This window comes from Crocodylus siamensis, chromosome 3 (assembly GCF_052110815.1).
Source record: "Crocodylus siamensis isolate JL-2025a chromosome 3, ASM5211081v1, whole genome shotgun sequence".
In the NCBI taxonomy this organism is placed as follows: domain Eukaryota; kingdom Metazoa; phylum Chordata; order Crocodylia; family Crocodylidae; genus Crocodylus; species Crocodylus siamensis.
In genome coordinates this window covers 160,075,286-160,099,593 of record NC_143397.1, presented here as the reverse complement: position 1 = coordinate 160,099,593, position 24,308 = coordinate 160,075,286, and positions in this window count along the sequence as shown.

The window sequence follows — 24,308 nt, the reverse complement described above, 5'->3', positions numbered from 1 at the left end:
TCCATCATTGGGGCCATTCTCACTTGAATTCTGTGGAACTCTTTCCTCTTGCTGAGGATTTTTGCAGCCTGGCAATCCAGGACAAATGCTGAAAACAACATCAGGCCTTTATTAATTTTATCAGACTTTCTGACTGTGTTAACCATGAGGTTCTATGGAAGATCTTATCAAAGTTTGGCTGCCCAGGGAAATTTATCACCATCCTAAGACTCCTTCATGACTGCCTCCATCTTGTGCAGTGGCTCTGTTACAGAACCCTTTGCCATTTGCACTGGCATCAAGCAGGGCTGTGTGATTGCACCAGTTCTGCTTTCTATCTTTCTTGAGGTCATCAAGATACTCATCCATAACTGTCTGCCACATGGAACTAGCACTGAGTACAGGCTGAATAGGAATCTTTTCAGTCTTTCCCGCCTTCATACTAAAGCCAAAGTTGCATCAGCCTCGATTGTGGAACTGAATTCAGTATGCCAGTGATTGTGCTGTTGATGCACATACTGAGGAAGACCAACAAACAGCTTCTCTCATACATACCAGTACCTGGGACTGACTTTTAACAGTGGAAAAAGAAATATGCTTCACTAGCCTGCTCCAGGCCAGTTAGAGCAAAGAAATCCATTGATGGACAGGAGCTGGAGAATGTTGAACACTTTGCATACCTTGGCAGCCATTTCTCAGAAACAGCCAACATTGACAAGGAGATCCTGTACAGGATCCAATGTGCCATCTCTGCCTTTGGAAGACTGTATCATCATGTGTTCAATGATGATGACATCAGGACTTGAACAAAGCTCCTACTATACAAGGCTGTGGTAACCCGAACACTTATTTATGGCTGGGAAGCTTAGATGACCTACAGGCATCACCTGAAAAACCTGAAACACCTTTACCAGCACTACCTCTAGAAGATCCTCGGCATAAAGTGGGATGATCATCACACAAATGCTAGTGTCCTTACCAATGCTAATACCACCAGCACAGCAGTACTGATTATTCAACATGAGCTACAGTGGACAGGGGATTGTGTGCGCATGCATGAGGTATATTTACTAAAACAGCTACTATACTCCTAACTCAGCCAAGGAGAAAGGACGTGTGGAGGCCACAGAAAATGCTTCAAGGAAACCCTCTGGGTGAACATTAAGAAGTGTGGCATTAACATCACAGATTGGAGGGAAAAAAAACTTGCCTGGGACAGGGCTACATGGCAACACTTTGTGAGAAGGTACAACTTATTTTGAGGAAAACCACCTTGTCTTGGGGGCAGAAAAATGACAGAAATGGAATGAAAGAAACAACACCAAGAAATCTTCAGTTTGACCTCTCCCTTTAACAACTACCTATGGTGTCTGCCAGAGAGTCAGTAGCTCTAGCATTAGCCTTCTTAGCCATCAACAGACTAATCTAAAACCCTTTATGAGACCCATGGGAGTGATCATCCTTGAACGTAAGGGATTGCTGCCACCACTGCTGATAAGCCAACCTCTTTTCAATCAAAATATTGCCAACTAGTAACAACTGGGAACCAAATTATGAAACTGATAAAATTAAAAATAAATAGTTTGCTTTCATAATCCAAAATTATCTATAATGAAGAGTGAATGAGATAATTATTTTAGTCTCAGGTGTTATTTATTATCTTTTTTTAAATTTGACACTACCCTTATTATCAATCTTGATTTAATTGCATGCCTTTTTTTTTTTTTTTAAGAAATGGATAGAAAGTTCCAAGTTATTTCACACAGGCAAGAAAAGGACCTTCAGAAGATTACAAAACTTTCAGTGACCACTGATCTAGGCTGTTTCTGAACACTGTATTCCATTACTCCTCCCTAAGCCATCTAGTTGCAATGTCAGCACATTTCCAATCAAACTGCATTCAACCAAGGGCTATAGAATACACAGTGATTTGTTAAATATGCCCTACAAGCAGACATTACTGTGCTATCATTGCATGCTTACTCCACATTACTCATGCAGTATGTTTATAAATTATACTGTCATCACAAAGCTCTTCAATGCACTTTGTTTGTCCTTGCAGTCTTAAAACACACATTAGCTATCAGTCAAAGCTGTAGGAAATAACCTACAAGGTCATTCAGCTAAGAACAGATGTTCACATAATTTATGATGAGAAACATGTGTTAGTGCTTTATTAAACTAAATATTAGGTAATAAATTAAAGGAAATATTATCTTGTGGGAAGTTAATCAACCTGACTGTAGTGTTTTCTAATTATTTACTGTGTGAAGTTCTAACTGGCAATTTTAAATAAGTTGAGTTAAGCCATTTTGCCATTTTTGTACCTCAAAATAAAAGCATAGGTGAAATGGTAGTTATAAGAAAAGCAGTAACCATCTTGGATTTGGTAAGGGCTGGTCTATATTACAAACACTTTGCTAATACACCAGGTGAAGCTCCCAGATGGAGACATGGGTTCCACTAGCAAAAAGAGCTTTGGGGATGGGATGGGATTTTAGCCTGTGTAGACAAACTGCATCTGGCTGAAGACACAGGCCACATGCAAACAGTCAGTTTTTTGTCCCTGAGAGAGTTGATGCTTTCCAAAAGAAACGATGAGTGTTCAGAATTTTTTTCCCAGAGCAAAGTGGCTGCTTCTAGAGAAATAAAACTGGAGAAACCAGAGTTAAATCACTCCCAGGAGAGTTTCTCTTGGCAGAGCCAGTGTCTGTACACATTCCACCATAGCACAGTCCTGCAGCATCCCAGGGTGATTTTTTTCCTGTCCACCCTCCCCAGGGAGATCATATGAAAGTTTCTGGACTCTGCTGCTCCAATAGAGAGCAGAACATAACTCTTTCATAACCCCGCATTGTGCTGTAGGTAGACATAGACTGACCCCGAGATGTCTATGTCAACCAATCAGAGATGTGCACTGCTGTCATCTGTCTCTGTGCAGACAGAGAGCTTGCAGATCATGCTAATATGTGCACAGGACCCCGTTGACTGTGCAGCACCAGCACTGCAAGCTCTCTGCTCCTCAGGAACTCAAATTACCCATCTCTGGGAAAGCTTTTCTACCAGGAGAACAAACATTGGAAAATTATCTTAGATCATTAGAACCTGTGTATGTAGCCATAGTTTCTCAGTACTTTAGATACATGGGCACAGACTTAAACTTCTCAAGACTTGAGATAATAAAGCCTGTCTATGGTAAGAGAGAAGTAATTGGTTCCACATATTTCTGTCTTCTCCTCACCCAGTGGTGCTCAAACTTTTGGCTCCAAGAGCCAAATGAATGGTGTTGGGCTGCAGGCCAGATTGGACCCCACACCCCAAAATCAGGCCCTCATGCCCAGATTTGGACAGTGCTGTCTCTGCTTGGCCCTGTGTGCTAGGACCAGGGCCCTGGGACTCCACTTCATCCCTGCCCAGCCCCATGTGCCAGTCCTGGGGCCCCAGGACACTATTCTACCTTCACCAGGCTCCATGTGTCAGAATACTGGCTCCTGGGTCCCATGTCACCTCCACCCAGCCCTATATGTGGGCACTGGGGCCCTGCATTCAGGGATCAAACTCTGTACCAGCCTGTAGGCTGGATCTAGCACGCTGGGCCATAGCCGATAAAGCTTCCCATAGATTTGTAGGGAACCCTTCAGGTCACAGGATGAGGCACCAGGGGCCCTGCAGCCTGTGAGTTGAGCACATTTGATCTAACCCATTTTGGAGCACGACTGATACAGCCAATTACAGCCACTTTCTCCAAGTAGAAAGGGCACTGGAAAGAATTACCCATCCCCCTCAGTACTCCAGCTGATTTTATCATTGCTGCATGTCTACAGCCTTTACTGTATTGGCTGCAAAGAAGAAAGTCCCTTAACACAGCCATTTTCTTCACTCTTGTAAAGGCAGACTTGCTTTTGTAATTGTATACTACTACAACTACAAACTCTTAAATCAAAGTTCCTTTTCAATTTCTCCCTTCTACCTACAATATCTGTCGGAGTTGTTCTCTCCCTTTTAATTTTAGAGACACAACATTGTTGGAAAAGGACACCAATAGAGTTTACAGAACCCAATAGATCAACTTATCCCTCCAAATTCTTCTCTAAATCTCTTCACATCCATAATCCTCATCTTTTATTACTTACATTTGTTTACATATTCATTATTAGCATAGTGCCTTGTGGTCTTCATTGTATTCCATATCTGATTTATACCTTCATTAAATATATATTTTAGTGTTCTTTGCATGGAATATATTCGTGCAAGTCCTACAAACAACTAGAGTTACTAGTAGTTTTTGGCAGTAATTGCCAATGTAGACCTAGGACTAGAAGAGAATGGTCATTAGAAGGTACAGTAACAACACTTAGGTAGAACTTGCTCTAGTTCCTGTTAGTGCATTTATTTATTGGTTTGCTTTATATGCTGCCCTTTTCTCCAGAAAAATTCCCCCCAAAAGACAAAAAAATACTTACAGAAACAGCATAAAATATTAAATAAGAAGATAGAACAAAACGATCCTTCCTTCCACAAACAAACAAAAGGACTCTGCCTCTGACCAAGGAGAGTACCTTCCTTGCTCAACCCCATCTCTTCAAATTCCACCTCATTTCCAAATGCACATTAAATACCTCCATAAGAGAAAACTTGAATTATCCCAAAATATTCCCTCCCATTTCTATTCATTCCCACTCCCCTGCTACATACCCAGAGGAGTCATACCCTCCCTCTCTCAAAGAGGGGCCACAGCTGTTCCAAAACCCACTGATCCTTCACTCCCCCCAGGAAACAGATTGTTTAATTGAAAAAAGCCAGAACAACCAATAGTAGCCTCATCTCTGTCCCAACCAAAGGGCAACAACTAAAGGGTGCATTTGAGTGTCACCAACTCCAGGGTGGCCTGCAGTCCTTTTAAAGCCCATAGGCTGCTTCCCAGCTTGACTCACTGTGCGATGTTTCTGCACAGTGTCCAGGCATTTCCCCACTCCAGGCAAAGCCCCCTGAGTGTGTATGGGGGCAGGAAGACACTAATGTTAGCAGTCCCAGCCACATGACTAAGAGATGCAAAGTCAAGCACAATTTTTTCTATTTTAAAATCTTTTTCGCACTTCCATGTTCTAAGGCAGAGTTTACTATACTCTAGGCACTGTTTTCTGTACTATGCCAGCTAAAAATAGTTAACAAGCTTTCCCAGAAGTGTCAAATACTATTTTATATTATTCTGGTATATTACAATAGGGGCATACCTAATAGGGCATCAATAAGCCAGGAAGAATGATACTCATTGACCTGACAAGTTTCACTCATTTTCAATGAATCTCTCTCTTTTTGCTGTCAAATTCAGAACATTTGGAGCAATTCCAAATAATGCCAAGCAAAAAGAATCACAATCACTCATGGGTCTCCCCAGAGAACTAGGGTCTTCATAGGGTGATCAGAACTCTGCCTGATCAAGAGAGATTCTTCTGGCTCACATAATTGGTTCCTTCACTTTTTTTCTTCCTCTCACCCCTTCTTCTCTCCCTTCCCCCTCCTCCGGTGATGTGTTGACCATTTTTCAAATCTTCTTTTACACTACATTATGCACAAGGAATAGGTACGTAAATGTTCATCAAATAGATGTTCAGAAGAAAAAATGTATATCATGATCTTCTATGGTAGTCACTAAATGGCTAAATTGCATGGTCAATCCTTTCCCGCCTTGGGTAGAGGTAGGAATCAGAGATATAGTGTTAGTAACCTCAGGGACATGAACTTCTTCCCATACCAGTTTGGCATCTCACCTATTTGCTCACTGCCACAAGAATAATTATTAGCTTAGTTCACAGTGACAGCTTTGAGAATGTGAAATTGCTTTATTCACTAGAAACTTGATGGACCATCAGTTACTCTTTCAAAGCTCCCACCTCCCTCACCCTTATCAGGCAACAGGAGTGACTGGTAACAGCTGAGAAGTAAACGTAAGAGCAGGAAGTGGAGCAAATGATGTCCAAGAGCCTGCCCAGGTAACACCAGCTGATTCAGGCTAATTGGAACACTATATATTTCTCATTTAACAGGGAATTTAACAAAAGTATGACTTGATTCATTAGTCGGTCTAATGTTATCAGGAAAGTTCTTGACTGTCATTTAACTCCTTCAAGCTTTTGATCACATATATATTAAGTGAATATGTATATATCTGTAGGTTGAATAAAGAATAAAAGTTTATTTCCGTAATTCAAAGAAGTCAATCCAGGTATATATACTTAATATGTGTTTTAATTCAACAGAGAATCTAAATATGTTTCAGTAATACTGTAATTAAGATAAAGCATGTATCAAATATTGTATTGAGTTGAGGCCATGGCTGTTGTAGAATTTTAATTATTCATTCAGTCTAGAATTGCTGCCCTGTCTTGCATAAGGATTTTTTTTTCAGTATAGCTAGTATCATGATCATTTAAGCATTGCCACCTGACATCACTTATGTGATGAGATCTTGTAACATAGCCAGAAAAAAAGTTGAAATATGCAGAATAGTCCATTTGAGTCCTGTAAAGTCTCACAGTAATTTCCCACTGTCTCTATTAAAAGATAAATCTGTTTTATAGTAACTTACCAAAACAATTTCTCTCTGAACAGAGATTGCAGATTGTAAGTCCACATTTTCAAAGTTAGGTGTAAGCAGATATTGACATGCACCCAATTTATGCACTCTTATCCATAAATCAAGAATTTTATTTATTATATAGGGATGTTTTCAGGCTTAAAAATATAAGTAGAGACACCTATTTCATAAATTAACAAAACAAAAATATAAGGAAAAGTCTGAACGGATCCATCTCAGCCCACTTCCACATTAATGTCCTCAAACACAAAAATATGAATTCTGTGGCCAAAAAGGTTAGCAAATTTGGATGGTGGTGGGTCACAATGGTGGAAGAATTCACCAAAAGCAGGGTCTCTCCTTGTTGAGATTGTAGGATCTCATCTCTTGATCTCACCTGAGGCAACATGACCTGGGGAGACAGGTGCTCTCTCAAGATATTTGCACATAGGTATTTGCAGTATGAGGATAATAAATATTTCCCCTGCGTATATATAACACTTAACTTCTGCCCTTTCAGTGTCTGGGAGAATGACTAACATTTTTGGCTACTAAAATTATGTTCTCTGCTTAGTCTTCAGCATATGAAACCCATAGGACTAACATTTTTTAAGAATATTCCAAACACAAGGTTCCTATGTAAACTGGCATTATTTAGGCTATAAAGATGTCAATATTTCACTGCCGACATAAGGTGTCCTTCTGAACAAAAGTACTCTTATTATTGTTTACTTATTCTTATAGATTGAACTTTACCAAATACTTTCAAGACAAGTAGTGTTATTTTGAGCTTTACCTTGTAAATGGTTACATGGAATAAAGAAAACAGAGACAAAAGATAGGATTAGATGAACAGGAGAAGTATTGCTAAAGTGTTTTTTTTCAGATGATAGTCTTGTTGATATGAGGTCAAGAAGATAAGATAGGGCCAGCCTGCTTTCTTTTGCCTTCCATTATTCACCAGAATTGCTCGCAGTATCTGTGAGTGGTTCACATAGATAGCAATGCACGTTTTGTAGAACTGCATTACTCATTTCTGTGCCAACTTCATTTTCCAATTATAAATTCTGAAACAGTAGCACTGCTAAGGTGACACAGAGCAATCTGATGTATGAAAAGAATCGGCACTTCACCAGAAAATATAAAGTTTCTAGATACCCTGCCAAAATATGTACAAGTTCCTTTGATTTATGCAGGTTTTGTACATATAAATTAACTCTTATGAGATGATCCTTTTTATACCAAAAATTTGTTACATGCGAGGTAACTCTTTACTCTTATGTGATCAGTGTGGTGGAAGCCTGCAACCAGCTGCTTTGTGCAGTGCACTGGGGGAGTGACACCCACCAAAATATAGTCTTCTGTGTGGATCTGTGCTCCTCATTCATTGTCTGTGACACGTGTTTCTGTAGCTGCCATCCCCATTATGATAGTGCCCTGTCCTTGTGTGTACTGTCTGCTGTTTGTGAGTACCAAATTTGTCTTACAAAAGCAGTAGAAATGGGTCTGGGGTCAGTACAGTCAAGGTTTTGGAACATATTTGAGTTCTGTGCCATTTTCCAGGAACCTGCATGGCATTTGAGTTATGTGCCATTTTTCAGGAATGCATGTACAGCATAAAGCAAGGGAATCCTGCTTCAGTCAGAAGTATTCTGAACCAGTGACAATGACAGTCAGAAGAACCGAACCACAGTTTTGCAGATAGGTAGAAACAGATCATTACATACTTGAAACACAAATATTTGCACATACAAAATAAGCATGTGAACATATTTTTCAGGTGCAGATTAGGTGTTTCTATTTCAAACAGCTTCCAAATTTCTCAAAATAGATGTACTCTAAAATGATAAAATAAATTATGTCACTAACAGAATATTTTTTAATGAAAAGTCGGACATTATTTTTATGTTTTTCTCTGTGTGACCAAGAAACTGCACTTATCCGATGAAGTGATCACTTACCCCCTGGTGATCAATTATGGATAATATGCCCTGTACCTCAGGTCAAGCAAATTTAGCCGTTTCAAAAATCTCGGGGAAATTTAGCAGAAATCAATTCATTTTCCAAGCATGTTAAGTAGACCTGAACCTCTGGCTCAGCCAACAAAATGAAGTTATAATTTTTTAACCATATAAAATTTGTAAAAAGATTACTTCATAAACAAAATATAGGTATACCATCAAGAAAGCCTACTTATGGTAAAAAAAAAAAACCTATTTACATTCCTGAACAACACCTAAAAATAATTCCTGCTTTAACTCTTAAGAGGAGATGGAAGCCTTTGACAACACCAAGAAGTTATCAAGTAAACTATCTTCACTTCTAAATGTATTTGAACATCAGGTTATGTGTTAGGGTTGAGATGTTAGAAAAAACTCGAATCAAGTCAAATCATAGTTTAAAAGCATGGGGTTTTTTTTCCAAGGATCAGAAAAGCCATTCACAATGGCCTAATAGCAGGACATTACTGCTAGTATGCACCATAAACTTCATTACAATTTTTGTAATATGTGTATATTGCCTGCTGGAAAAATGTATTATGGTCTCAGATGAAAAAAAATGTTCATATATATACACCTACAGCCACTAAAGAACAAATAGTTTGACTTTCAAAATAGAAGCTAATAGGTGTTTGATACCTTGGACGATCAGACCATTTTTATCTGGGGCATAATTTTAAGCACTGAGAAGCCTGAAAATTAGAAGTTGAAAGTAAAAAATCAGGATCTATTATCCCTCTTATTTGAAAGAGTTGCTCTACATGTTGTCGGAGGACATTATAGAAATGATACTTAAATGACAAATGTCCCATTTTAGTTTTGCCAATTGCTACATCTTTATGTAGTACTAAATGCCTTAGTGTAATAAATGCAATACATATGAAAAAAAATTAGAGTGGCTGAGATTCTGCTAAGTAAAGACTGATTAATATTTACATCCACTAAATACCACTAACTGTCCTAAAAAGAAAACAGGTGACTGGGTGAGCCTAGCTAGCAGGTACTGAAAAGAAAAGTGTCTTCCATACTTTTACATAAAAATAATTAGTCCATTCTACCTGGTGACACAGAAATAAGGTGAAAGAAGAAAAGGAGAGGCATGAGTAACAGTAAGTAAAGACAGCCAACAGCATCTTAATTTTAGCATGTCTTCTGGAATTCAAACTTGAATAATAAACCTGAAGAATATGCAGCTATATGGCCATGATGATTGTATTGCCAAATTTCTATTGCAATCCTAGGGGGATTTTGAGCATGCCAAAGGCAACTTGGGTCACATGTTTTTGCAATAACTGTGTTTAAAACTGGCTAAATAAAACAGAGTTCTAATTCTACATATTTTTCTCCACTGCTTCCTGTTACCAGAAGCCAAAGATTCATTACTTCCCTTTCAACTTAGTGCAATGAGAATTAAATCAGTGGCTAACTGCATTCAGAGTGCATCAAAGCTTAATATGCTAATTCTTTGCTGTTACAAAACTTTCAAATGAAAGATTAACATTATCTTAATGTAAATTGCCTTTGATCTCAATTTAAAAAATGTTGAACCAGGAAAATACTTATACAACTGATTAGTTATACCTTGTTGAAACTGTCATTTGCCCAGGAACAGGCCTGAAGGTGTAGACACCTTATTATTCTCCACTTCTTGTACAATGAAGCAACATAAAACAGTGCGAACTGACTTAAATATCTCTGTTTTTTTATATCTAAAAAAAAAAAAAGTGAGAAGGCTGACCTCTATGTTTCTGTAGTGTTACTTTAGTTCTTAGTTTCTAACTTGCTGATATTGTTTGGCAGAATCAAAAGTCTGGTAGGCAAACAGTAAAAGATGAAATATATCCTGTATCCTGCATGAGTTTTGAGAGTTTTGGATGACTTGTATGCACTTACTTCTCCAGAGAATGTGTCTTCTATACAAAGTTACTTACTGCTTTCAGGGTAGAGTCATATATCAATTCATTTTTCATTCTTTGTTCCTCTCCAAAGAATATTCAATCTGGTGGGATATCTGTGTAAACCTAGGTATTGCCTTTAAAAAAGCAACAATAAACCTAAAAATATATCATTTCCAAATCCTGACAGAAATAATAATAGTTTATTATTTTATCATTGGACTCACTGCTCAGAAATACTGCAAGTAGACACATGAATAAATATTGGCATTCATGTTAATAAACAAAATCAATAACTTATGTAAATAAAACTGGTCAATTGTGTTCACTAGTATTAGTAGCTCCTTTTGTTTTGCTAAATTGGGATCAGGGAGAAGAAGATTTTATTCATGAAGATTGGAAAAACTGAAGCATCAGAAATATTAGAAATAGTTTTCATGCTAGATATGCCCCCTGAAAATTTCAAACCTCTCAGTATGTGTCACAAGCTATCAAAGCATATGCTAGATGACCAGTGTGCCATAAACCCTATTGGTTTTGAATTGTGCCAAGATCGATGAACTATAATGCTTTTTTTGAAGGATGCTTTCTCATGGTGAATTAAGAATTAAGTACTTTAATTTTACATATAAGAGATAAAGGAGAAAAAGGCAGGAAAAGAATGGAGCCAGTATCTTTTCCGGAAAACTGAGAAGAGGAAACCATGCTGTTCCCCAACTCTGTCAGTATCCAGAAATCTGTTGGGTCCCTGCCAGTTCCCCTTCCTCTTTATCAGAACTTTTTCTATTCTCTGGAAGGGTAGAATAGGGAGTCCAAAACCATAAGTCAAAACCCTGCTGGCAGTGGGACTGAATACTGTGGAACAGGGAGATTAAGCCAGCTGGAACGCCTTATAATTTGAGAACTACTATTGCCATTTTAAAAGGCTTTTATTATCATTCACATTGCATATCTAACAATTACAGAAAGCTGCCTGCAAGTGACAATCAGAAAATGGGACTTCTATTTATAAACTTAGAGAATCATTATGTGATTCAACAGAGACAGTTTAAGTAACCAACAACACAATAAGTATTTATACTAGGGGAGATCAACCCCTAGCCTGTGGGCTTGATCCAGCCACCAGCAGTGTCACATGGCCTGCATTGCTCTCCATGGGCACCCTGCTCACAGGATCCTGCTCAGTACATTGGGTGCACAGGACAGGGATGGGGCTGGATCCAATGTGTGGGGCTGAGTAGAGGCAGTGAGTTCACAGCGCCCCAATCCCCACATGTAGAGCTGGGCAAAAGTGCCTCAAGGCTCCAGGGCCAGGATCCCCACATACAAGACTGGAAAGAGTTGGTGCAGGACCCCTGGGCCCAATCCTGGTACCCAGGCTCAGACAGAGGTGGCACAGGGCCTCAGGGCCCAATCCCAGTACACAGGTTCTGTTCTAGCCTGCAAAGGGGCCCCACACTGTTCATTTAGTCCATGGATCCAAAACACTGATCACAGAACTACAATTCAACAAGCTAACTTCTTTTAAAAAATCAACTTCCTTGGAGATAATTAACAAACAGAACTAAAGATTATAGTTACAGTCTTCAGATAAATCACTATTTGTTTATCCTCTGTGATTTTAATACAAATCATGCTATTTATTCAAAGAGATCATTGATACAATTAAATTCGATTAATTGTGCTTGCCTAAAATATTGGCTTTCATTTCTTACACTATTATTTTCTTTTTTAATATTGTTTTCCTTTCTTTTATGAGAAATTAAATGACAAAAACGTATGCCATGTCAGTATAATACAAAGCATAAACTTACAATTTTGAGACAGAATGCAGGCTTACTACTAGACAGCATCATAAATTGCATAGATGCCAATTTTTATTTTTGATGGGGGAGGGGAGGGGGGAGTCAAAATGATGGACACATGGAAAGTTTTATGCATTTCAGGTGACAGCCCTTTTCCCAAGGGGGAGCAGGGCTCTCCAGCCCCCACGTACTTAGCATCTCTGAAGCTGAATTATCAGAGTTTATCAGGAAAGAAATTTTATATAGATGCAGTCCCACACAAATTGGGATTGTAATAAAAAGGACTCCATGAGTGCCAAGAGGAGGCTGAACACCATTAATAATAGTTGTCCCTTTCTCCTGACAGGTCATAGGGTCTCACAACCACTAACCACTTATGTTTCATCTAGATTCAACTTCAATTAGTTTACCCACACCCACACCCCAAGTGTAGCCAGGCACTGGGTAGGAACCAAGACTGCAGGGCCTAGTTTGTTTGAAAAAGGAAGAGAGAGAGTTTGTCATCAGATTATTGATGGTCCCTCAATCCAAAACTCTGCACAATCTCACCCAATGACTTCAGGTATATGTTTCATAGGCAGGAAACAAGATAGAAACCTGAGGTACCCCACAGGAAACGTTTCAAATGGGAGTACTCTCCTGCTGGGACTACTCTCCTAGGAAAGAGAGGAACCAATTAAGAGGAGTCTCATGAATACCCAGCAGGTCATGTAAGCATGTTATCAATACCTCATGGTAAGACATATCAAAGTAGCCCAGGTAATGATTTATCAAAGCTGCATGAATTGGACGAATTACTTTCTGTGATTGTTAATGCAACCCATCATACTATTAGCTTTTTTGCAACAACATTGCACCCCAATAGAGGCTGTTCTGGTTGAACTAGTACAGGTTGGGGGTTGACTGGCTAAGCAGGAGTTCTGCAGAAAAGGACATGAGGGTTACCGTGGACAATAAGCTGAATATGAGCCAACAGTGTGCCCTTGTTGCCAAGAAGGCTAATGGCATACTGAGCTGCATTGGTAGGAGTGTTGCCAGCAATTCAAGGGAAGTGATTATCCCCCTCTATTCAGCACTGGTGAGGCCACATCTGGAGTACTGTGTTCAGTTTTGGGCACCCCACTACAGAAAGGGTGTGGACACATTGGAGAGTCCAGCAGAGAGCAACAAAAGTGGTGTGGGGGCTGAGGCACATCACTTATGAGGAGAAACGGAGGGAACTGGGCTTGTTTAGTCTAAAGAAGAGAAGACTGAGAGGGGATTTAATAGTAACCTTCGACTATGTCAAGGGGGGTTCAAAAGATGGTGGAGCTAGACTTTTCTCAATGGTGACAGAACAAAGAGCAACAGTCTCAAATTACAACAAGGGAAGCTTAGGTTAGACATTAGGAAGAATTATCTCACTAGGAGGATACTAAAACACTGGAACAGGTTACCCAGAGAGGTTGTGGACTCTCCCATCCTTAGAGGTTTTTATTACCTGGCTAGACAAAACCTTAGCTGAGATGATTTAATTGAGGATGGTCTTGCTTTGAGTAGGGAACCGCTTGATAATTCCACCTTTTGTTTAGTAGTTTAAATGTTTTATTATTGAATTTCATTCAACATTTCTGACCATTTTTCTAGTGTATCAAGGTCATTAGGGACCTACACTTCAACGTCAAATGGGTCGCCAGCTGGCTGGAGGGCCACACCCAGAGAGTGGTGGTGGATGGGTCATTTTTGATTTGGAGGGATGTGGGCAGTGAGGTTCCACAGGGCTTGGTCCTCGGGCCCGCACTGTTCAACATCTTCATCAGTGACTTGGACGAGGGGGTAAAAAGCACCCTGTTCAAATTTGCTGATGACACTAAGATGTGGGCACACTAGAAGGGAGCAATAGGCTGCAATTGGACCTAGACAGGTTACAAGCTTGGGCGGAAGAGAATAGGATGGGATTCAACACCGAAAAGTGCAAAGTGATGCACCTGGGGAAGAACAACCGGCACCATACCTACAAGTTGGGGAACTCCATTTTTGTCAGTACAGAGGTAGAAAAGGATCTTGGAGTCATCATTGACTCTAAGATGAACATGGGCCGGCAGTGTGGGGATGCAGTCAGGAAGGCCAATCGTACCTTGTCATGCATCCACAGATGCATCTCGAGCAGGTCCAAGGAGGTGATCCTCCGCCTCTATGCGGCACTGGTCAGGCCACAGCTGGAGTACTGCATCCAGTTCTGGGCACCGCACTTCAAGAGGGATGTGGACAACATGGAGAGAGTCCAGAGGAGGGCCACTCGCATGATCAGGGGGCAGCAGGGCAGGCCTTATGAGGAGAGGCTACGGGACCTGAACCTGTTCAGCCTCCACAAGAGAAGGCTGAGGGGGGATCTAGTGGCCTGTTACAAACTAGTCAGGAGGAACCAGCAAGCACTGGGGAAGTCCCTGTTCCCCTGAGCACTGCCAGGAGTGACCAGGAATAATGGTCATAAGGTGGCAGAGGGTAGATTCAGGCTAGATATCAGGAGGCGCTACTTCACTGTCAGGGTAGCTAGGATCTGGAACCAACTTCCAAGAGAAGTGGTGCAGGCTCCTACCCTGGGGGTCTTTAAGAGGAGGCTAGATGTACACCTTGCTGGGGTTGTTTGACCCCAGTACTCTTTCCTGCCATGGCAGGGCGTCGGACTAGATGATCTACTCAGGTCCCTTTTGACCCTAGAAACTATGAGATGTGTCTCCTCCTAGATTGATGTTTTCTGCAAATCCACCAATTAATTAATAAAGCTATTAAACAGTACCAGATCCAGAACAGATCCTTTGGAGAGCCCACTTCCATCTAGTTTGATATTAAGCTGTTGATAGCTATTACGATTATCCAACCATACCCACTTGTAAGAGGGAACCCGAGTCCTGTTACAGAGAAGAGAGTGAAAGCAGCATGACCACTTAAGGGTAGGGCTTTTGTAGCCCTAGGGGGAGGGTTGACAGCTTGCAGGGGGAGACTGGCAGTATCTGGGCCAAGCAGGGAAGCAGCCCAGTCAGTTGGCTGCAGGGGATAGGGTAACTGGGATATAAACCCTTCCTCAAGGCAGAAGGATGGATCCCTTGAGGGAGGAAAGAATTAATACAAGCCCAGAGACAGAGACTTCAGGCTAAGAGGAGGAGACCCTGACTTATGCTATGTGGGCTAAAACCCAACAGGGTCGGAGCCCCATCCAAAGCTAAAGAGAGAGAGTGGGGAGAAAAGGGCATCCCTGCACTACCCAGGAAGGTCAGTAGATGTGAGGTACCCTTGGTTAGACTCTGGTCACCTAAAGAAACCCTCCTGAATATCATTGTAGCCATAACAACAAGTTGTGTCAGGCAAAAGGAAGAGACAGGAGCCAGATAAGGAAGCCAGAATAGAAAGACAGGTTCCATACAACTGCCAGAGGACAACACAACCATCCCTGGAGGTACACCCTGTTACACTATCTTTTAATATTTTTACTTAGGCAGTATTTCTTTATCTTACTTATAAAAATGTCATGGGAAATAGTGTCAAAAGCCTTGCTAAAATCAAGATATATAACATCCACTAGTATTGCCTGCCTGTCCCCATCTACAGAGCCTGTCGCCTTGTTATAGAAACAAATCAGGTTTGTTAAACATGATTTTCTCCTGACAAATCCATGATGGCTGGTCCTTGTCATCCTGTTATCCTCTAGGCACTTAGAAATATATTCTTTAATGAAATACACCAGTAGCTTTCACATAGCAAATTTATGTCTGTGATTCCCTGGTTCTTCCTTGTTCCTTTTTAAAAAAGGAAAAAGATGGACACTATAGTTGCCCTTTTCCAGTTTTCTGGGACCTAATCTGCCATACATGTGTTCTCAAAGATAATAACCAATTATTTAGGCAAGTCCTTGAGTTCTCTAGGATGAATCTCAAACAGCTCTACTGATCTGAGAACAGATAGAGGAAATTAGCCATGTTAATCAGAAGTCAGGCAGAAGGCAAGGCATGGTGGCACCTTAAAGACCATCTAACTCAAAAATGCACAAGCATCCATGAGCCAAATCCGACTTCATCAGATACTGCAAAAGTGCATTCACAGAGCAGTCTACCAAATAGAGTGACTTTAATACAAAAGATAGAGGAAGGAGGTTGGAGGGGCAGAGGAATAATGTTAGGAGAGGAAAAGAAGTAATAAACCCATATAAGTTAATGCAGGTAATGGGATAAAAATCTGTAGTCACTGTTTAGACCATACTTAACACAATCCAGGCTGTGGATAATTTCTTGTTCTGCAATTTCTTGTTCAAGTTGAGTTTTAAAGTTTTGCTGTTTAAGAACAGCTACTCTGAGGTTCAGAGAGATCAAAGTGTTCTGCCATAAACTCATGCATCCTTCTGGAACTGATGCCAGACTGGTGGTCATGAAATTTTACATGTAGAAATCACTCCATCTGTCCAATGTGGAAAGCAGAAGGGCACCAGGTGATGGTGTATGTAATGTTTGCAGATGTGTAGGTGAATGAACTTTGGATATTATAATCAGTGTTACTTTGTGCAGTGATGCTGTGTTCACTGTTGATGGGGAAGCTCAGTTAACTTCTGGGTACATTGCAAGTCCTGATACCCCATTGAGAACAGAAGTTAGGTAGCCTGTTGCTTGAGAGATGAGACATACCACTTGAAGTTAGGAGGTTGTTCACAAGCAAAGACAGGTTTGTTCCCCATGGCTACCTTGAGATGACATCTTTTTCCAGGAGGAATTGGAGGACATTAATGATATGTCCAAGGTGTTCAAGCTGGGCATCGTAGATAATAACCAGAGAGATTCCATTGTCCTCGTCTTAGAGTTGGTATTGTAACAGGTAAGAGCAAAGTCCGGGTCTGGCTTTGTGTATTTGAATGGCTATGTTTTGGGGCTTGTATGATAATTGCAGGAATCCCTGCTCCAGATCAAGATGTTTAATCAGGTCTTTCCTTACTGTAGGTTGATTACACACCTCCTATACTTGATGATAACTGTGTTTATCATCTATTAATTTACCTTTTCTGTGGCCTACCAGCCAGCCCTGATTTTTTTTCAAGTCTGGCTTTCTGAAATCTACTGTTTTATTCTGATGTTGTCCTTAGGATCATGAATTTGATCATTTTTTGATTATTGTCACTCAAATAGCGTTCCATCTTTGTATTCTCAAATTATTTCTCCCTATCTGTACACAACAGAGCAAGAGAAGCTTTTCTCTTATTTGGTTTCTCTACCATATATACTAAATGTTTATCTCCATCACAATCTGAAAATTTTCAGAACTGTCTGTGCACTAATGCATTACTCTCCTGGCATACTTAATAGTGACTAAAGTCTACCAACAATCACTATGTCCTGGGATTTGAAGAAATGGACATTATTGAGGAAATCAAGATGATCCAAGTTCCTAACCCTAGAAACTCTATCTAGGGAGGTGTGATAATTGCCTGGCCTGGATCCTTCCCAGGTTTCAGCAAATTTTCAGTGATGCATATGGTTCTCCTTTTAGTAATCTAGTTGATAAACTTTCCTAATACACTGTGTTAAACTTAGCCATGTCAGATCAATTCAAACCTGGTTAAAGGGTACACTGATGAGAGGGAAAGGGATCAATGGCATATGTCTGGGGGCAACCACTTGGTAGCCTGAGCAGAAAGCATAAAAAGCCTAGATAGATCTGTGGATCCCATGCCAAAAAGTAGCAGGATACTGGGCATCAGTGTCTCCTCTTTTTCTGTCCCAATGACAGTGTTGGTTGAGCCAGTTCAAGGAATTTCTTTTGGAACACCACTAGATGAACATAACTTTCACCCTTCCTCTCAGCATCCTTCTAAATTCAAAGGTTGGAAATTGTCCAGAAAATTTGGATGGACTATAGCTCCATTTATAAGGGATTTTTTCCTTTTATAATAATTATTGCTCTGTTTTTCCACACTCAGGTAAAATACCTTAGTAATAATTTGACACCTATGAAATGAGTTGTCTTCTATCACTGATGTAGAAGGGTATGAGAGATGGATGGGAAGGACTTGGGCTCTTGCCCTCTGTTCAAGCCCTGTATGTTACCCATGCATTCAGCAAAAGTGCCACCAACCGTGAGGAATTGATTAAATGTTATTATCACAAAATATTAAAGCAGATAACACAATTGTATTGTGTAACTACTTGGAACCCTTACTCCTAACTAAATTCCCATAGACAATTATATACAACAAACATGGATACATTACTTCAAGCTTCTTAAAAGGCAAGTATCCTTATGTAACACACTTGGACTCTCTTACCAAACAGTCAATGTTTATCCTTTCTTTATCCCCACAGTGTTCCACTCACATCAGGCCTCACAGGTCTTCTTTTGAAGGGAGAAAGCAGGAAAAGGTTCTGTGGTTGCTGAGAGATAGAGGAGAGGAGAAGAGTGGCTGGTTGTATATTACTCCAGTAATTCTCCCCTAGGTTAAAGCTGAAGAACAGTAAGTTTGGGCATATGCACTGAAAAGGGAATAGGACCACCCTTGGTGCTTTCTGGAAGAAAGTGAAAGTTACCTCCTACTTCCAGTATTCTTAATGGGTTCCTCATTGGGACAGGATTGGATATCTTCAGCATTCAGATACTCCATTGCTAGTCTGCCCACTTCATCTAGGGACTTAGACTAATGTCACTGGATTTGATCTCTCTACTTCCATGTTTGTCAGGTTCCATCTGGTCAGTTCAGGTTCCCTCACACTGGACACATCTACATGAGATACTTTACTCAAGATTAGAGCTATGGAGTAAGCATCACTGTCTACACATGCAGATGTCTACTGTGCAGTAATCTGCTCTAATAGCAGGTACATTTTCTACCTGTAACTATAAGTAGCAAATTTACTTGTGCGGTATGGCGCGTGTAGGTGGCTGAATGAGAACAAATGTGCTCCTCAAGAAATTATCTCCAGGCAGCATAGGGTGGGAAATTTCTCCCTGCCCCAAGGAGTTTCCTGCTGCTGGGGTAAGCTCTGCCACTGGAGCCAGGGCAGGAACAATGTCCCTCTGCTCCAGCAGCAGGGAGCTCCCAGTCTTCACTTTGCGATCATGATGCAGGCGCTAGAAGATTCTTATTAGGGCTGTGCGAAATGGCACCATTCCATTTCAACTTGCATTTTGATGTTTTGATGGAAGAGCATTTCATTTTGAATTTTGTTTTGATTCAAAACTGCTGTTCCATTCCGTTTCATCGAAACAGTCCTGCTGTTTCAACATTTTGCCCACAGGCTATAATGGGGAAGCTTGAAACACCCTATAACTTTGTCATTTCTGGCCTGATTTGGATGAACCATGCAGGGATGGTAGCCCCTTCTGAGGACATGAAGCCTGCTAAGTTTCAAGGAGATAGGTGCAGGGCTTTCAGGGAAATTGCACCTCAAGATGCAGACAAGCAAAACTCATGACATGGGTGACCAGACTTAATGTATGTGTTAAGGCACAGCAGGATGAAAGCTGCAGGCATGCTAGCTCCTGCTGAGGCCACAAAGCCTGCCAGCTGTCAAGGAGACAGGTTCAGGGGCTTCTGGGTTCTGGGGTCCTGCACCTCTGGCTGCTGACAGGCAAAACTGGAACACATAGTTCAGTAACTGACACCAAGGCAAAAAGCAGGGCAGTTCAAAGAATGCTGCCTTTTATGCAATTTTTCAATCCTTCCCCCAGAGCACTGGGATTGGAAGAGACCTCAGGGAAGGGTGACAGTCACTGGCCAACTACACAGTCAATAATGACTTCTTCTCTCTTCCCCCTCCCTCTCCTTACTTTAGCTCCTATTTCCCTGCAGGCAAGCTAAGCTTGAGCTTCAAAACTTGAAACATTTTGAAAATTTTGAAACATTTCAAGTGGCCTCATTTTGTTTCAAGGCTGTTTCAAAGCTCTCTATTTCATTTTGATTTCACTGTTTTGAGAGCTCAAAATGAGTTGAAACCGTGACAAAATGAAACTGCCGGTGAAATTTCATACAGCCCTAATTCTCATTTCCCAGCCCCACACTCACAAGGCCTGGGCTGAGAGATTCTCATTTCCCAGCCTGGGCCTCACACTCATGATTGTAGGTAGACATAAAACAAGAATCTCCCAGCCTCAGCCCTGTGACTGCAGATCTCAGGTTGAGAGCTCCCTACAAGGGAACATTGCCCCTGGCCGAGCTGTGGTGGTGGAACCCATCCCAGCAGCAGGCAGCTCCCAGGGGCAGGGAGCAATCTCCCAGTCCCCTCCAGGAGGCAGCTGTCTCCAACCCCATGCTCCCTCCCAATTACTCTAGAGTAAACTCACCCCAGAGCATATGCAAATAGTAGATGTGCACACCTATATCTATTCTGACCCCAGACCTATGGGAAAGGGACTTGATATCACTTGACTATGCATGCTTGTCATGCTGTCATTAGGTGGTAATGTGATTGCCATGGTGTTTCTTGTGCCACCTTTAGGTATAGCTATGCTACCTCATTCTAGCACTCTAGTATCTGGAGCAGTTTCAGTATCAGAGAACTCAGTTCCTTTTACTGCTGCCTGGCCATGGCCTCCTATTCCAATGCAGTGGGCTGTTGCTAGGACAGCAGTTACAGAATCTCCTCCATGTTAGAGCTGTTGCTGGGGTACAGGGAATTTTTGTTTTTTACCCCTCATCCTCCTGAGCTAATGGGCCCATGGCACAGATCTGTGTTGCCACATGACTTCTTATATCATCTTTCAAAGGCCTAGTCTGTGGACATATTACTGCTTCTGTCGTAGAATAACAGTGCAGAGAGGCAAAAGAGAAGCTAACAAAGTAAAAATAATACAAACAAAACTCAAAACCTAGGAGGACTCTATGCCTCAGTTCAAGGACTTGGGAGCTCACTAGTTCTTATCTATCTTTTTCTTCTAGAGGAGGTAGGGAAATCCATGATTACTAGGCCTGTGCAAATAGGGAAGTATTCAATTCGGATTCAGCCGATTCGGAGGACAGTGATTCACATCCCTGTCCTGAATCAATTTGGCTGAATTAGCTTCGGAATATTTGACGTTGATTCAGACAGACTCGGAGATTTGACCATAAACTATAATGGGGAATCACTGAAATACCTATAACTTTGTCATTTTTGACAGATTTGGATAAAAATAACAGGAATGGAAGCCCCTTCCGAGGACATGAAACCTGCCAAGTTTCAAGGATATAGGTACAGGGCTTTCTAGGAAACTTCACCTCAAGTTGCTGAAAAGCAAAATTCATGACGTGTGACTTCATGTGTGCGTTAGGGCACAATGGGATGAAGACAGCACGGATAGTATCCTGTACCAAAGGGCCTTCCCAGTGCTCAGGAAGAAATAGCTCACAAAAAGGAACATAAAGGCTGAAGACAGAGGCTTAGTGCTGTTTCTATGTCCCTCCCCCAGAGCACTGTGATTGGAAGGGGACTCAGGGAAAGATCACAGTCACTGGCCAGCTAGATGCCAATCTTTCCCCACCTGCTCCCCCTCCCTCTTCTCAGTTTACGTTCCCCCGAAACACTGCCTTCTGAATTTTTTTCCAAATCTTTTCTGAATCAATTTGGAGGGTTTTTTTGGTCTCCCAATTCGATTAGGATTTGATGGTTTGGCCTCCAAAGCAAGCCAAATCTTCTCCGAATCAAATAAGCAACCAAAACTTTGCACATCCCTAATGATTACCTCTTTTTCTGCTTTCCTGTCCAGAAACCATGTTAGTCAACTAAAAACTGTTGTTTATGTTGTTTTCCTCTGCTATTCTTACTTTTGTCTATTCATCAGTTTGTCTCAATAATGGCCTCCTATATAAGCTCCCTCTCTGAAGCTTTGTCTCACTGTGGATTCTTTAAATCTGCAAATGAAATGCTTCTGTAAGGCAGCACCTAGATATTCTGGCTGCTTCTATGTGCCACTTTGCCTAAGGTGAAGTCTTTTATGCTATTTGTTGCCGAGTGGCCCCTTAGTTGGCAAAGTAATTTCTCTGTCAATCTATTATTTCTGGGATGCTTCTTTGTGGGATCTATATAGTCTATCATTGCCTAATAATTCAGCACTGTTACTACAATAACTAATGTTCTTAATTATGTACTAAAGAATGTAATTATGGTTATTGGTCTAAAAAATTTGGTACAACTTTTCTGCTTAGAACAACCAGATTCTGGTTACTTGAGAATTGGGAAAAACACTACTATGCATTATAAATATGCTACTGTATTTAAATTTATGAATCAGAAACACTTGGGCTTAGATAAGGATATTTTATATATGCTCAACTGTACAACTGTACTTGTGATAGAAAATATTTATTCCATTATTAGCCTAAAAACTACTTGAAACTAGATGCAGACTGAAAATACTGTTAATTCACATTTTTAAACTTGATTTGGTCTATGTTTTGATTAGTACTGCATATATTAAATATGAGTACTTTTATGTAAAAAAACAAAACCAAAAAAACCCCTAGTCTTTATTAATTGCAAAATTTCTGGAAAGTTATAGACATCAGTAAGCATGATGTGAGAAAAACTAGTCATTAGTGAATTTCTGTTGTTGTTGTTTTAAATAAATGTGTTCTTATATTGGTTTCAGAATTTTTCAAATGAGGGGCTTGAAATTCAATGCAAAACAATATATTTGAAGTAGTTACTATCCAGGCTATTTCTACTTCACATATTATAGCATTTTATATAATCAGATTAATACTATTGAAGCAAACATTTTCCCCTTCTACTCATAGCATGTGAAAATTAAAATTCCAAGCAATAACTTCAGCCTTGTTTAACCTCCCTTTCATGGCATGTTTATTTCTACAAGTATATTTGCCCTAACCTCTTCTGACAGCGTGGACTGCAGCCTTGTAGTTGCAGAATGACCTCTATTGTGGCTGTGGGAATTGATTGGCAGGTAATGGTATGCAAATAACCTGGCACCAATCTCTTATTTAGGACTAAACCCAAAACAACTGCACCTGGCTTGGAAACTGGAATACACTGAAGAATTGGATCACCCTCCCATGGTAAACAGAAGTTAGTAAAGCATAGGCTATCACTCAATCTGTGAATTTATTTGCCACTCTGTTTACTGATTTTTAAAATGAACAGATTTATGAACCTTACCAATAGACTTTAAACTTACAAAAATATTCTCATATATCTTAATGCCAACTTTAATAGTGATAAAAAGGTTCAGCACCTTAATTTTGTGCCCTGTTGATAATGTTGGTGAGCAAGTAAATTATTCTTGGTAATAGGTTTTAAGATATCTGACATCAAATAATATTTCTAGCTTGTGACACCATCAAGGCACTATGTCTCTAACTACCCTAAATAAAATACAATTGTTCGCATCATTTCACTGATGATATTAAATCTGATTTGTTTGTCAAATACATGAAAGACCTTCAACATTTGGCAGCTAACAGTAAGGATTAGTATTCTAGAAAAACTGCTAAAATGGCTGAGAAAACAAAAAAACTCCAGTAATTAGACATCTAAGTGAAAAAAGCTTACTTGGTAGAAATCCAAAGTCCATATATTAATGTAAATAGCCATTACAGCAACTTTCTTTATTGCTGTTCTCATGAGATCCAACAATACAAATAACAAAGATGTGCCAACAGTTTGCAACTGGGCAGAACAATCCATTACCACCACAAAAATAATTCACAAAAAGCCATTATAACAGTTCGAGTTCTAATATGAATTTAACTTTTGAACTGTAACAACCTTTTATTTCACTATTATCTTTTTTCATCTGGTGTTTGATTAAAGGATACAAGCAGATTATTCAGTAAAGCATTTACAGAAGTATTACAACAAGACAAGAATAACTTGAATGACAGTCTTTTGTAATAATTTAACACCCCTGCTAGTGGTGATTCTTTCAAATGTAGAAATATAGCAAATCAGTTAAATTTGATTCTGAACATAATCATATAACTTATAAACTGTATTATATCTAACAGCCATATTATAGGTTTGCGAGAGCCTTATCAATTAAGAAAATTATCTAAATTTTCCCCTTCCTGATGTAGCTGACATGATGCTAATCTGCAGTCTAC